This window comes from Pongo pygmaeus, chromosome 7 (genome assembly GCF_028885625.2).
Source record: "Pongo pygmaeus isolate AG05252 chromosome 7, NHGRI_mPonPyg2-v2.0_pri, whole genome shotgun sequence".
Taxonomy (NCBI): domain Eukaryota; kingdom Metazoa; phylum Chordata; class Mammalia; order Primates; family Hominidae; genus Pongo; species Pongo pygmaeus.
Window position 1 is genome coordinate 12969814 of NC_072380.2, and position 13199 is coordinate 12983012.

The window sequence follows — 13199 nt, forward strand, 5'->3', positions numbered from 1 at the left end:
TTACCTCTGTTTCTGTGGGTCAGGAGTTTGGTGGTTTTGCTGGGTGAGTCTGACTCAGTGTCATTTCACAATGTTGGAGTCAACGTGGGATGCAGTCATCTGAAGGCCTGACTGGAGCTAGAAGATCTGCTTCTAAAAATCCCTCACCAGCATGGTTGTTGGCTGGTGGCCTCCGATCCTTACCATGTGAACCTCTCCCTGGATTTGCTTAAATCTTCTCACAACACACAGTTGGTTTCCTCCAGAGGAAGTGATCCAAGAGGAAGCCAGCAACACGGAAGCCATAATGTACTTTATGACCTAACTTTGTGACATGCCATCACCTCTGCTGTGTTCCATTGGTTACTCAGAACAACCCTGATATGATACAATAGAGGACTAGACAAGAGCATCAATCCAAGAATTTAGGGCTCGTGGGCACCATCTTGGAGACAAGCTAGCACACTTGTAAAGCTAGAAGCTGAACCCAGGAGCACCATCAGAAGCTGTAGATTCTGGTGATGTCTCAAAAACTCTTCCTGTGATCTTGATACAGTAAAAAAATTTCTGGGTACCCTGAAAATGGAAATAATAAGTTTCTACCAGATGAATGATTAGTTGATGATGATCACTTTGAAGTAAGATGAGCCTGGCCATGTAAATCCAGCAACGTGTTCTTGGAAACAATCACTTCCCTTCTCTAGGCCTTGGTTTCCTCAGCTTCAAAAAGTGTATAGTAATAGCTGCTTTGGGCCGGGCACAGTGGCTTACGCCTGAATCCCAGCACTTTGGTAGGCCGAGGTGGGCAGATCACAAGGTCAGGAGTTCTAGGCCAGCCTGGCCAATGTGGTGAAACCCCGTCTCTACTAAAAATACAAAAATTTGCCAGGCGTGATGGCGCGCACCTGTAGTCCCAGCTACTCAGGAGGCTGAGGCAGGAGAATCACTTGAACCCAGGAGACAGAAGTTGCCATGAGCTGAGATTGTGTCACTGAACTCCAGCCTGGGCGACAGAGTGAGACTCTATCTCAAAAATGATAATAATAATAATAGCTGCTTTGGTCGATTCTTACAGGGGTTCAAGATTACATATGTAAGATACCTAGCAATTATTAAGCAATTGATAAATGGTAACTATTTCAAAAAATATTGCATATTGGCTGGGAGCGGTGGCTCATGCCTATAATCCCAGCACTTTGGGAGGCCGAGATGGGTGGATCACGAGGTCAGGAGATCGAGACCATCCTGGCTAACATAGTGAAACCCCATCTCTACTAAAAACACAAAAAATTAGCCAGGCGTGGTGGCATGCACCTGTAGTCCCAGCTACTCAGGAGGCTGAGGCAGGAGAATGGTCTGAACCCGGGAGGCGGAGCTTGCAGTCAGCCGAGATCCCGTCACTGCACTCCAGCCTGGGCGACAGTGCAAGACTCCGTCTCAAAAAAAAAAAAAAAAAAAAAGACTATTGCATATTTTGTGATATTGCATGGTAACCATCTGAGTTGATAGATGTATTTCAGTTTTTGGAAAGAAATATTTAAATTAGTAAAAAGGTAAACCTTTCTCATTTAATAACTGATATACCATATTTCGTAAAACTAAGAAAATAGAAAAAAAATCCATTGCCCTACAACTCTAATGCAATGTCATCACTGTCTTTCCTTCCAGCCTTCTTTTCCATGCATTTCCCATAACTGAAGTCAGAGTGTACATAAAAGTTTGCTTTTTGCTTCTTTCTCTTTACATCTTAATATAGAAATGTCTTACAAAGTTTGACAGAGACACTTGCCCCAGTGTGTCATGCTCAGAGCAATGACCCACGGGTCCTAATGAGAGGTGAGCATTGGAGAATGAAAGGAAATTCCATAGGTCAGTAAGGCTACATCATGATCAGCTGAAGTTCTGACAGCAGATCTCATGGACAGAATCAAAGGCTAACTAGGGGAAACAGTAGGAGTCACTAAGAGATTCCAGAAGTTGTGTAGAGATGAAAGTTGCTTAACTACTCTCTGACTCAGTTCATCTTCTACACATCAAAGATGTTACATGCCCCAACCTTTATAGGGCTGCTGGGAGGATGCATCAAGTTTCTGCATGTAAAGTTCCAGGCACAAAGTAAAGATGTTGCTATTAAAACAGTAAGATGTGGCTGGGCGTGGTGGCTCATGCCTGTAATCCCAGCACTTTGGGAGGCCGAGGCGGGTGGATCACGAGGTCAGCAGTTCAAGATAAGCTTGGCCAAGATGGTGAAACCCCATCTCTACTAAAAAGACAAAATTAGCCGGGTGTGGTGGTGGGCGCTACTCGGGAGGCTGGGGCAGGAGGGTTGCTTGAGCCCGGGAGGCAGAGGTTGCAGTGAGCTGAGATCATACCACTGCACTCCAGTCTGGGCAACAGAGCGAGACTCCGTCTCAAAAACCAAAAAACAAAACAAAAAAATGGTAAGATGCAATGCGTCCTGGTCTAGGATTTTCCCAAGTGTTTAGCAGCATAGGAATTCTCAATAGACTTCTGAAACATATAATTTATGCCCTAAAATTTTGATGACTAATATCTATGATATAGGACAGCCTGTCTGGATATCAAGTCAGTGTGGGTTTGATCATTCATTTCAACCATTGGAAACAAACCCCAATGCCTCCAGGAGCCAGGTGGGTGACCTAAGGGTGGGATGGCAGGAGGGGTGTACCACCTAGAGAGCACAAGCCGTTCTCAAAAGAGAAGCTGTTACTGAGTTCATTATTGCCCTATGTAAGTGTGGACCAGGGTTGCTGTTTGACATCTACAGCGCATTATTTCAACATTCAGCAGGTTTAATGCACTACGCCACATAAGCGAGGTGATGCTACTAGGATATTTTTTGGAAATTTACACACACACAAGTCTGCTAAAATAGTTAGGTTGAAGGATTCCTAGCTCTGGGAGAAAGGTTACAATTTCTGCCTTATCTCCAGCTATTGGGGTTATTTGAATTATTTAAATTAACCTTGACCTGTTGTATTAGTCCATTCTCACACTACTAATAAAGACCTACCTGAGACTGGGTAATTTATAAAGGAAAAAGATTTAATTGACTCACAGTTCTGCATGGCTGGGGAGGCCTCAGGAAACTTACAATTATGGTGGAAGGGGAAGCAAACACGTCCTTCTTCACATAGCAACAGCAAAGAGAAGAATGAAAGCTGAGAGAACGGGAAAGCCCCTTATAAAACCATCAGATCTCATGAGAACTCACTATCATGAGAACAACATGGGGTTAACCACCCCCATGATTCAATTACCTCCCACCAGCTCCCTCCCGACTCACATGGGGATTATGAGAACTGCAATTCAAGATGAGATTTGGGTGGGGACACAGCCAAACCATATCACCTGTATTTAATTTATATAATAAAATACATTTAATTTATAAATTATGTTAAAAGTACATGTTGAAACATGAAAGGTTTCAAGAAGTCCTATACTAGAGCAAAGAAACCCATTTAACTGTATTCAGCACCTTGTTTCTCATAATATTTCACTCAAAATCTTTATTTTCCATATAAAATGTATGAACACCTTACAGAGCACTCTTTGGGAAAGGATGCCCAACTTTTAAAAGGAAGACCCAAACAAACCGGTCCACAGAAACAGAGTGCTGCTGTGGTGCCATGCTCCAGACACCTGCCAATAGTCCTCTGCAACTCGCCATCCTTGCATCAGCATCTGGGACATGGTAATTACACTCGACGGCCTGTCACTCCACCTCTCCTCATTCCTCAGCTCACAGAAAAGAGATCTGTGAAATACCAGCTCTGGTCTCGGCAAATATTTGTTTCCCCCTGGCTCCCTGGAAAATGCATTTTTAAAACTGTTCCTACAATTGCAGTATGGCAGCAGCTTTATCAGTATGTGACGATAGAGCAATGATGTGGTTTGGATACTTGACATTTTGTATTGTTGGAAAGTGGCAAATTGCGCTGAGCTGTAAATGCACTGTAAATGGTGTTGTGCTGAATTATAAAGACAATTAGCATATTTCTTCCTTGTTTCTTGTTTGTCTTTTCGTTTGTAAACATGGAGAGCAGGGTGCGATAAGCTTTACACTCCTTATCTGTAAAATGAGCTCAGTGATACTTATCTTGCAGAGTTTTGTCAGCCAGAATTTTAAAAATGTTTAACTACCTAAGAGAATACAAAAAACAGCAGCATCCAATAAATGACAATTCTTCATACTACTTCCACACCTCCTGTTAACATTAAACTCTTGGAGGATGGAAGAAAGCATGGATGTGAAGCACATACAATCACTAGAGGAAATCAGAATACTGCAATGTTTGAGGTTCTTTGAAAGTTTTTAAAGCGTTGTAAGGGTCCTTAGACATGATCTTTTACAGATGAGAACAAGATGAAATGAGATTGATAAAAAATAATCAATTTGCCCATGTTTTGCACAGGAGCATAAATTACCAGCAGACAACATCTGGATTCCATACTAAGAACACAAACATCTCACTACAGAGTTACAAACTGAACATGCCTCATGCCTAAAGTGCACACACTTATCAATCTTCACTTTGCATGGTCCCAAAGATTTTTTAACTTTCACAAATTTGCATGTTTAATAACAAATTTGAACTTTTGGGCTACTGAGTCATCTGCTGCAAATGTCACCAGTCCTTTGTTTAAGTTTCTGCGTGTATTTCAGTCAACAGGTTTTCTTCATTAAGCACTGTGCTGTCTGTCCATCACGCAGCAAAGCATCAGCGCATCCTACCACCAGATGGCGCTAGACCCACTTGTGGAGGCTCTGGGGGCGATATCAGCGTGGGACTAGAAGCTGATGAAAAACGGTAAGTTTCATTTCCGGGTTCCATTTAAACGTTCATACTGGGCCATAAAAGCAGATGAATTAGATATGCCATTATCCTGCATATATATATATATTTATATTTTATTGTGTATATATATATATAGACAGAGAGAGAGATAGAGAGAGAGAGAGAGAGAGAGATGGAGTCTCGCTCCGTCATCCAGGCTGGAGTGCACTGGCGGGATCTCAACTCACTGCAACCTCTGCCTCCGGGTTCAATCGATTCTCCTGCCTCAGCCTCCTGAGTGGCTGGGATTACAGGAGCGCGCCACCACACCCGGATAAATTTTGTATTTTTAGTAGAGACGGGGTTTTACCATGTTGGTCAGGCTAGTCTCGCTCGAACTCGTGACCTTGTGATCCGCCCGCCTTGGCCTCCCAAAGTGATGGGATTGCAGGTGTGAGCCACCGCGCCTCGCCTATCCTGCATATTTACAGTTAATTGTGTTTAATAAAAATAGAGCAGAGATAGAGAAGTGACTGCCAGTCCAGCAGCTCTGAGCTATCTCATATAAGGCTTAGTGGGGAATCCTGACCCACAGTCCAATCTCCAAGCTCTAGACATCTCACCAACAAAACAGGAAGCCAACACATTCTGGATCTTCTTTCCAAGATAAAGTCGACCATTCGTAATATTTTTTTCAGAGACAACGGAAGCTGAAAAATAAGAGCTGAGAAAGGAAGAACTTTTCTAGAACTTAAATCCAAAAGGCTATGGGATAGTAATGGAAAGTGGAGGAGAACAAAAAAGTCCTGGAAAGTAAAATCAGGAGGAAAAACAAATGTTTTAGAACAGCCAAGTGTGGGGAGTTGGAAAGTGAATCTTTGAGTAGAAACCAGAGTTACAAAACTTCAGAGCTGGAAGGGACCTTATAAGGAAGAAGAATTGGGCCCAAGGACTAAATATTTGCCAAAAACCACACAGGCAATTAGTGGCAGACAAGAGAGGACCTTCATTTTTGCTAAACAGGGCTCTTTCCACTGAAACATGTGGCCCTCTCAATATCTAACTAAAAACCTTCCACAAAATCCATGTAAACACAGAGAAACATCCTCTCTTCTGTCTCCACTGCTTTCTCTGTCCACACGTGCGCATGTGCACACACAGCCACCATTATAACAATACAGGAAATTGAAGGAAGCCATCTGAAACTTCAACATCGGGCACAGCCGCCACAGATAACATATCAAATGCAAGGCTGGAAATCAGCACTGTTCACATTCACACAGGAAGCCCAACTCAAGCTGTTTGACCGTATTTAGTAATCAGTTCCATACTCACAAAAGAATGCCAGAACAAAAACAGACGGAAAAGAAAAAAAAATAACTCCAACCATCCTTTTCCTTTGGAAGAGGATTTATACCAAGAAGTTTAAAGAGAGGCCCAGCTGGTTTATAGAATTTTGCAGGAAATTTGGGGACCTCTGTGATGCCATTGTCTTCACCGGCCCAGGAAAGTAGCCGTACCAAGGCAGTTATGGGGATAATTCAAACAAATCAAAGCCATATTTTACCTCAATTGTGCTTATACTTTAGGCGAAAGTATTCTGGACCTAAATATTTCCAATAATCATCAGATGCATCCTGGTCTCATGGGAAATGCTGAGAAAACCTGTGGGGCTATTATCCATTTACTAGCTCTGTAACCTTGGGCAGCTTAATTGTTCTGAGCCTCTTCCTTCTTCTATCAAAATGAGATTGATTAACTATTGCCTTCCAGAATAGTTCTGAGGTGAAAATAAGAGTCAATGTTCTGTGCTCGCTTTGGCAGCACATACACTAAAATTGGAACGATACAGAGAAGATTAGCATGGCCCCTGTGCAAGGATGATACGCAAATTCGTGAAGCGTTCCATATTTTTTTCTTAATAAAGCCTCTTTTCTACATATGAAAAAAAAAGAGTCAATGTTCTGTGGCACGAAGACACACCAGTAAATATTAGCCATTTCTTTCAGATATATATATATATATATATATCTTTTTTTTTTTTTTTCCTGAGACAGGGGTCTCCTTCTGTCACCCTGGCTGGAATGCAGTGGCAGAATCATGGCTCACAGGAGCCTCAGTCTCCCTGGGCTCAGGTGTTCCTCCCACTTCAGCCTCCCAAGTAGCTGGGACTACAGGCACGCCACCACACACGGATAATTTTTGTATTTTTTGTAGAGATGAGGTTTCACCATGTTGCCCAGGCTGATCTTGAACTCCTGGAGTCGAACAATCCACCTGTCTCGGTCTCCCAAAGTGTTGGGATTACAGGCATGAGCCGCCACGCCCGACCCCATTTAATTGTTCTATTTTGTTTAATTTGTGCGGACTTGGGCCTCAAAGAGAAAAGTGAGAAGAAAATGCCTCATTTACAGTGGAGCCACTGGTGAGTTCTCTTAGGCCTAATCTATATCTGAAGTTCTCAAGTATTTTGGTCTCAGAACCCACCTACTTTTTTAAAAATTGAGGATTCCAAATGGCTTTTTAAGTCTGGGTTATTGATATTTACTATATTCACAAATAACACTCAGGGTTGGGCATGGTAGCTCATGCCTGTAATCCCAGCACTACGGGAAGCCGAGGTGGGCAGATCACTTGAGGTCAGGAGTTCGAGACCAGCCTGGCCAACGTGGAGCAACTCCATCTCTACTAAAACTAAAAAAATTAGCTGGGTATAGTGGTGCACGCTTGTGATCCCACCTAGTTGGGAGGCTGAGGCAGGAGAATCGCTTGAACGTGGGAGGTGAGGTTGCAGTGAGCTGAGATTGTGCCACCATACTCTAGCCTGGGCGACAGTGAGACTGCATCTCAAAATAAAATAAATAGAATAACAATACTGAGAAAGTCTTAAATTATTTATTCATGTAAAAGTAAAAGTAATGTATTACATGTTAATATAAATAACACAGCTTATGAAAAATGTATTTTCCAAAACAAAACAAAAATGTAGTGAGGAGAGTGATGTCATTTACAGTTTACAGATCTCTTTAATGTCTAGCTTAATAGAAAACAGCTGGATTCTCATATACACTCTGCTTCTACCCTCAGCCTGTTGTAATAACTTGTTTTAGTGGAAGTTCGTGAAGAAAAATCAGCCTCTGTGTATGGGAGAAATATTTTAATAGCTTTTTCAGGTATTGGTGCTTACGGTGTGATACTATACCTAAGTTCAGTAAGTACTAGTTTCTTAGAAGTGAATTTCAGTGTGGAATCTGCAACCTCAACAATGGAGTTTTCTGCAACTTTAACAATGGAGTTTTTCCTCTGTTACAGGAAATCCATTGATTTATTTTGCACTTTGAATACATTTTATCTATGCATGATTTTGTAACATTTGGAAGATATTGGTTCACTGAGTTATATAGACCTTCCAATTTCAACATATTTTATTATACAACATCAAAAATCATTTTTAACAATATTACCACCGATCTCATCAGAATAGTCTCTATAAGGAAGCTGTCAAACTCACTGGGATAGACATAAGTTTTCTATAGTTCTTATTTTCTCTTGAGTTCAAATTTTATCTTTGGCAACAAATACTCTGTTTTTACTTGAGGTGAGAATCTCACTTTATTCATTTTTGAGGAAGCATTTATGAAATATCTAAGTCTAAAATAACCATAGTTTGTCTTACATAATTTAAAGTAAAAACAGTGTTCCATGAAAAAAAAATGGTTAGGTTAACTCGCAATTCAATTACCAAGTGTTTTTTTTTCTCAAGAAAACTAATATACTTCACTGTTCAGCAAAACTGCTTTTGTGCCTTTCCCATGTGGTCACACAGAATATTAAATGGATATGAACATAAAGATCAAGGCTTAATGAAATTAATTAGTACTGATGTATCAAGGACATTCTTAAGTGAAACTGCCATTCATTTTACTATAAGTATGTGGTAATAATTTGGCGCCATGCTAAAATGACAGCAGTTTTATCCCCTTTTTCTTTTTAAAATATATATATTTTTATTTTTTTGGTGCTCTAATGCTCAGAAAACTATATTAATGAACTACAGAAATGACCCCTGAAGGTACAGTCTTTGCTTTTGCACCATCAGTGGAAATGTAAAGATAGTGAAAAAAGCAAATAGTATCCTAATATTATTATGAAAGTAGTTTTGACCTTACAAACTCCCTGGAGTGGTCTCAGGGATACCACCCCACAGCAGTCTGAGGCACACTTTGAGAACCACTGCTCTCGGCATCTTTTTATACCTTTGCACGCCTGTTTCCTCAGCTCTTCAGCTCCTGGTGGCCTTTGTCCACTCTAAGTTCCCCTACTGCAGCATTCAGTAGAGTTGTATTTCTTTAAGTTCTCTGATTTAAAATTTACTATATCCTGGCAGGGTGTGGTGACTCACGCCTGTAATCCCAGCACTTTGGAAGGCAGAGGTGGGAGGACTGCATGAGCTCAGGAGTTCAAGACCAGCCTGGGAAACATAGCAAGACCCTGTCTCTACAAAACAGAAACAAAAATGAGAATTAGCCGGGCATGGTGGTGTGAGACTGTAGTCCAAGCTACTCCTGTGGGTGAGATGGGAGGATCACCTGAGCCTGGGAGATGGAGGCTGCAGTGAGCCATGATTGCACCACTGCACTCCAGTCTAGGTGACAGAGTGAGATCTTGTCTCAAAAATAAATAAATGAACAAAAAATAAAATAGAATGTACTATATCCTCTATTCACAACAACAAAAAAATTTATTGAGTACCTAATATGTGCCAAACACTGTTCAAAGCATTGAAAATACAGAAGTCAATGAGATAAGCACGGTCACTGGTCTTGTGGACTTTCTATTCTAGAGGGAGAAAATAGACAGTAAACTTGTAAGTGAATCAACATACAAGGTGATTGATAACTTCCAACAATGTTAAGTGATGTGATAACCATAAAAATAAACCGATGCGACTGAGCATGACGGGGTGAGCCAGTAGCCAGGTGGCCCCAACCCAACAGGTGTCACGTTTGTGCATCCGGCATGCATAACAGTACATCATAAGTGGGATGACTGAAGATTCCAGTGAGAATCTGTCTACCGTAGAATTGCAATAGCCCTAGAAAGCTGGGGAAGACGAAGAGGACAGAAAGCAAGGTTGCTTGTATTTGAAAGGGGTGCTCCTGGCCAGGCGCAGTGGCTCATGCCTGTAATCCCAGCACTTTGGGAGCCTGAGGCGGGCTGATCACTTGAGGTCAGGAGTTTGAGGCCAGCCTGGCCAACATGGTGAAACACTGTCTCTACTAAAAATACAAAAATTAGCCAGGCGAGGTGGCAGGTGCCTGTAATCCCAGCTACTCAGGAGGCTGAGGCAGGAGAATCTCTTGAACCCAGGAGGCAGATGTTGCACTGAGCCGAGATTGTCTCACTGCACTCCAGCCTGGGAGACAGTGACAGACTCCATCTCAAAAAAAAAAAAAAAAAAAAGAAAGAAAAAAGAAAGGGCTCTGGGTAGAATGAAGCCTGGCCAGTCTCCCAGGGGGAATAGCAAGTTACTGGGAGGAAATCACTTAAGAAAAGCTGAGGCCAGGACAAGAAGCCACTCTGTCCTGCTGGGGGCCAACGTGGGATGCTGATGCTCCTAGCTGCCACTTGTTCTGCCTGAGGATGGTGGCAGAAGGGGGCAAGGATGGAACTGGGGCTGTTTGTAATGTAAAGTTTCCATTACCCTGATGGATATACCCAACTTACACTGACACTCAGGAGCTGCCTATTATTCCTGCTTTGGGGCATTCCAGAGCTGCTTCTAGGACATACTAATATTTTTCATCTGTACCAGTATTCACCTAACCTGGGTATCTAGGGCAAAACCAGACAAATAACAGTAAAAAATAGTCTGGGCATGGTGGCTCACGCCTGTAATCCAAGCACTTTAGGAGACCAAGACAGGAAGATCGCTTAAGGCCAGGAGTTCGAGACCAGCCTGGGAAACATAGTGAGACCCCATCTCTATCAAAAACATTTTTAAAATTAGCCAGGTAAGGCCAGGCGCAGTGGCTCACACCTGTAATCCCAGCACTTTGGGAGGCCGAGGTGGGCAGATTACTTGAGGTCAGGAGTCAGGACCAGCTTGGTCAACATGGTGAATGAAACCCTGTCTCTAAAAAACATAAATAAAAATAAAAATTAGCTAAGCCTGGTGGCACATACCTGTAGTCTCAGCTACTCAGGAGGCTGATGCAGGAGAATCGCTTGAATCTAGGAGGTGTAGGTTGCAGTGAGGCGAGATTGCGCCACTGCACTCCAGCCTGGGTGACAGAGCGAGACTCCGTCTCAAAAAATAAAATAAAATAAATAAAAATTAGCCAGGTGTGGGCCAGGCACGGAGGCTCACGCCTGTAATCCCAGCACTTTGGGAGGCCGAGGCAGGCGGATCATGAAGTCAGGAGATCGAGACCATCCTGGCTAACAGGGGGAAACCCCATCTCTACTAAAAATACAAAAAATTAGCTGGGCGTGGTGGCGGGCGCCTGTAGTCCCAGCTACTCAGGAGGCTGAGGCAGGAGATTGGCGTGAACCTGGGAGGCAGAGCTTGCAGTGAGCCAAGATTGCGCCACTGCACTCCAGCCTGGGTGACAGAGCGAGACTCCATCTCAAAAAAAAAAAATTAGCCAGGTGTGGTGGCTGCTTTGAAAAGCACTTTGCCATGGAGGAAATAAATATGATGCTACTCACTTGAGAAAGTTTCCCTGGAATTAATTCTTTCCTTGTTTTTCTCTCTCCTTTAGCCCAGCAAGATGCTGCTGTTGTTCATGCTGAAGGAATGTGTCTTCTGCAGTAGGGCGGCATCTCCTGGGCAAGCTTCTGGTGTTTTTCTGTGATGCAGCTGCTCTCTCTAGTCCTGGGACATGGGCTATCAGCCTTTCACTCCGCCTTTCCCTGTTATCTGTTCTCTGGGAGTTAATGCTCTTCTCCATGCTTCACTGAGGAGCCACGATCTGGTTTCATGGGTTTCACGCTTTTCTCATAAGTATGAATTATTGTAACCCCAAACAGAGGCACATTTGATCCCTTTCACAGGTCATTTCTCTCTTAGCCACTTCGTGTTTTCCAGAAGACATGTCCTGGAGTGGCTACAGGTCTCTGTGCAGAACTGCACTGTAGACAGATCATGTGCACCCTACTTCAATGTGGAAAAACCTCCCTGCTACAGAAATGCGCACCCAAAGCCATCCATTCAATCCCCTCCATCAATTAGATAATAACATACTCCCCCTTCTCATTAAATCAGAAAATTCTTGAAAGCAAGTCTATTATTTCATCTCGTATCCCTACAGTCCCAGCCTTTGGAGAAGGTTGATGCTTACGTTGTAAGAACATTAGAAAATTTGCTTAGAAAATCTACTGCACAGTAGTGTTGCTTTTTTTAAAAAATTTTTATTTTTAGAGACGGGCTCACTCTGTTACCCAGGTTGGAGTGCAGTGGCATGACCACAGCTCACTGCAGCCTCAACCTCCTGGGCTCAAGTGATCCTCCTGCCTCAGCCTCCCAAGTAGCTGGGACTACAGGCGGGCACCACCACCCCTGGATAATTTGGCTCAGGTGTCCAGGCTGGGACTCAAGCAATCCTCCTGCCTCAGTCTCCCAAAGTCCTGGGATTATAGGCATAAGCCACCACAGTCAGCCTCTGTGGTCTTCATGTTGTCCCCAGAGAGAGTTTTGAGTGGCTGATAAGGGCGGTGGGAGAATGGATTTTTCTCTAATCTCTATTTCAAGAGCAATAGTACTTCTGTCCTAACCACCCCTCCCCCAGTCACATAATTTATTATATGGTCCCATTTTAGCCCGGCTTCTAAAGTGTTTAAAGCCAAATTTATAATCCCCGTATAGCAGCTGTATGGGATCTCATCACAAGTATCTTGGGAATAAAAGCCTGAAGGGCTTCATCATATTTTTCCCAGCTTCAGTATCCTTTTGTCCTGTCTTCCACACCTTCATCATTGTTGTTTTGTCTTCTCTCTCCAACTTTTACATGTATCTTGGGTACATTTTGTCTCCTAAAAACAGATTCTCACATAAACTTTAATGGTTGGTCCTGCATCTCTATCACAGGGACATTTTTCACCTTAAAAATTACAGGAATCATCCCAAGCCTTCACTTTGGACTCTGGGGGACATCACAAGGGAACAACACAGTTGAATCAGAAAAAGTCACATCAGAATCGCAAAGGAGCCTCTAGGTTTTCACAGCTGCCTAACCTAGTTCTAACACCACCAGCATGCGCTCTAAATAATGCATGAGGAATGAGCCTTGCCAGTCTGCTGATTGGATTAGTATGGGGGCGGGTGGTAGCTAAGGGTGGGGGCACTAGCAGGAAATTACAGAGAAGATAAGGAAAGCAGAATAGTTTTCCTTTGTTCATTCTTCAAAAAGCCCTCTACTC

General features: G+C 42.8%; 2 long non-coding RNA genes and 1 other non-coding gene across 5 annotated transcripts in view; 2 read left to right on the forward strand and 1 right to left on the reverse strand.

The window, feature by feature from the left end:
* Positions 1-282, reverse strand: part of LOC129042489 (uncharacterized) — a 52265-nt gene extending 51983 nt beyond the window's left edge. For all 3 annotated transcript variants that reach the window (XR_008504143.2, XR_008504142.2, XR_010127151.1), the window contains exon 1: positions 5-282. This is a non-coding gene — a long non-coding RNA (uncharacterized LOC129042489). The remainder of the gene's footprint in view (positions 1-4) is intronic.
* LOC129042490 (uncharacterized) lies at positions 215-12848 on the forward strand. The gene is made up of 4 exons (XR_008504144.2): positions 215-497; positions 3545-3694; positions 4667-4811; positions 11543-12848. It is a non-coding gene; the product is annotated as an uncharacterized LOC129042490 (long non-coding RNA).
* On the forward strand, positions 6587-6693 carry LOC129043370 (U6 spliceosomal RNA). Its single transcript, XR_008504445.1, has one exon. It is a non-coding gene; the product is annotated as a U6 spliceosomal RNA (small nuclear RNA).
* Positions 12849-13199: the final 351 nt, after the last annotated feature.